Source organism: Prionailurus viverrinus, chromosome B2 (assembly GCF_022837055.1).
Source record: "Prionailurus viverrinus isolate Anna chromosome B2, UM_Priviv_1.0, whole genome shotgun sequence".
In the NCBI taxonomy this organism is placed as follows: Eukaryota; Metazoa; Chordata; class Mammalia; order Carnivora; family Felidae; genus Prionailurus; species Prionailurus viverrinus.
Window position 1 is genome coordinate 21,354,549 of NC_062565.1, and position 2,962 is coordinate 21,357,510.

Here is a 2,962-nt window from a genome sequence, read left to right on the forward strand (position 1 = left end):
GAGCAGGGGAGAGGCAGAGAGTAGGGGACAGAAGATCTGAAGCAGGTTTCATGCTGACAGTGGAGACTGATGTGGGTCTTGAACTCATGAACTACGAGATCATGACCTGAGCTGAAGTCAAATGCTTAACTGAGTGCGCCATCCAGGTGCCCCTTGAAAAGACACTTTCTAAAGCAATTTATATGACAGTTTTTCTCAGGGACTTTTTGGGCATTCTTTTTAGGATACTAACCTAGAGTCATTTATCCCTCAGTCCAATCCCAGAGTTTATATTGTTTGTGAGATTTGTGCCAAACTCTACCTAACAGAGAATGCACTCTCTTTCTTTGGCCTAAATATTGCCCCCACTTCCTAACCATGTCAGAAGGGTTACCTGAGCACTGGAGTCCTTTGTTCTGTGGAGCAGTTGCTAAAAAGTCCCACCTCTCCTTGTGGGTCCCTTTGAAGTCTGCTCTCCTGCTTATGTCTTTGGCCAGAGCTGACCGCTCAGAAACTGTGTCACAGAGAGTGAAGCTGCCACCCTCTGCAGCCAAGTCCTCACAAGCATGTGACCATCACACACGTAAGGGTTACCCTTAGCTTTGTAGAGCCTGAAACTTAAGTTTATCTACTCCCCCAGAACTGTTCTGGTTGCTTCTGAGAATGAAACCCTTTGAGGAACAGTATGTAAGCCTGCATGGTGCCCACACCCCTATAGTCACTGCTGCTAGTGACAGTGGAGCCAGAACAAAGGCAGTTGATACCCTGGAGAAAGCCTCATGACCCCTCCTGCCCCACAGAGTCACTGAGTCCTCATCCTCTGCACAGACCACCCTGTGTCTGTTACCAGTGTTCTCCAGACGAGCTCACATACATTTGATCAGGTTAAGCTTTCCTTTAGATTAATTATATAGTTGAGCTCTATGTTGTTTTTCTGTGTCAAAATCAGCCCAGTATTGACAAATTCACATAGTTCAGTGTAATAGGTTTTTCAACTTAAAAAAAAAAAATTTTTTAATGTTTATTAATTTTGAGAGACAGAGAGAGAGAGAGGGAGCAGGGAAGGAGCAGAGAGAGAGTGGGACAGAGGATCCAAAGCTGGCTCTGTGCTGATAGCAGAGATCCCAATGTGGGGCTTGAACTCATGAAACATATCGTGAGATCATGACCTGAGCCGAAGTCGAATGTTCAACCAACTGAGCCACCCAGGCACCCCAGTTTTTCAACTTTTAAATATGACTATAAACAAACAAGGAGTTACAAAAATAGAGGTCTGGTGTATCTATCACTCAGCTTCCCCCAGTGGTGGCATGTAACATAATATGGTTCTTATCAAAACTAGGAAACAGATGTAGGCACCATACAATCGACTAGTTTACAGGCCATACTTGAATTTTACCAACCTAGTAGCTTTTGGGGACTATTCCCAGTTATTTCCATGGTAACACATTTAACACTCTCTTAGGATCTGTTTATTTTATAGATGATAGGGCTTCCATTTTGTTTTTAAGCTTTTGCAAATATCACATTCTCAAGCAAAAAATTCAAACAAGATTAATTGTGTACAGTTGTGTAGGGTGTGAAAGCTTCCTTTGTCACATAGAAGCGCTTACTCTTAGAAATTTGATGTGAATCTCTCTTTACCTTTTTTTCCACATACATATGCACATTCACATGTGGTGTATGTGTGTATATGGATGTGTATTTATATATATACTCCAAATTTATGTACAACCATAATATGTAATTTGTTTTAAAATCACATTTTATAAGGGCACCTGCGTGTCTCAGCTGGTTCAGCATCTGATTTCAGCTCAGGTCATGATCTCACTGTTTTTGGGATCGAGCCCCACGTTGGGCTCTGTGCTGACAGCTCAGAACCTGGAGCCTACTTTGTTTGGATTCTGTGTCTCCCTCTTTCTCTCTGCACTTGCCAGCTTGTATACTCTGTCTCTCTCTCAAAAATAAATAAACTTGAAAAAAATCACATTTTATAAACAATTTTTTCTCATTAATATGTTATAGACATCATTCTGTGGCCACGACACATTTTCATTATTATTTCACTGAGTGAAAGACCATTTCTCTGCCCTGTTTGGTGATTCACCCCACCCTTAGCTATCTCTTTCAATCCAGGCTCCCTGCTGTAGATGACACTGTCTTCCCTCAACACCCTGCCTCTTTGGCATCCCATTTTTCCAAAGCAATTCCCTCGTTTTTCACCAAGGGCTGAATTTCCAATGGGACTCCAGGATGCTCCTCAGCCGGCTGGCTCCTCTGTACTCACCCGGCTTACCCTTCCCATCACAGCGAGCTCTGCGGACAGATCAATCTTTGGCCCTTCTCCACCTGCCACACTTACCATTTGTCATTTCTCATTTGCCAGACCCGTGTTCCTCCCAGTATTGTTAACTTAGGGCACATTTATGTAATCCTCATGAACTTCTGTTTCCTCATCTATAAAGGGAGAAGGCTGAATTGCCTCCAAGCCTTTGTGGCCTAGGGCAAGGAAGGGCCCCTTTCCCTGTAAAGGTCTGGGTAGTAAATATTTTAGACTTTGGGGGCCATCTGGTTTTGTCACAGCCAGTTAACTCTGCTGTTGCAGCACAACAGTGGCCATAGGCAACATGTAAACAATAGGTACGGTTATTTTTCAGTAATGCTTTATTATGGACACTGAAATTTGAATTTCACACTGTTTTTACATGTCACAAAATTTTTTATTGTTATTTTTTAGCCATTTAAAAATATAAAAACCAGGGGGCGCTTGGGTGGCTCAGTGGGTTAAGCGTCCTACTTTGGCTCAGGCTATGATCTCAGAGTTTGTGAGTTTGAGCCCCCATCTTGCTCTGCTCTGACAGCAGGGAGCCTGCTTGGGATTCTCTCCCTCTCTCTCTCTCTCTCTCTGCCTCTCCCCTGCTCACAGTCATTCTCTTTCTTTCAAAATAAATAAATAAACTTAAAAAACATATATAAAAATACC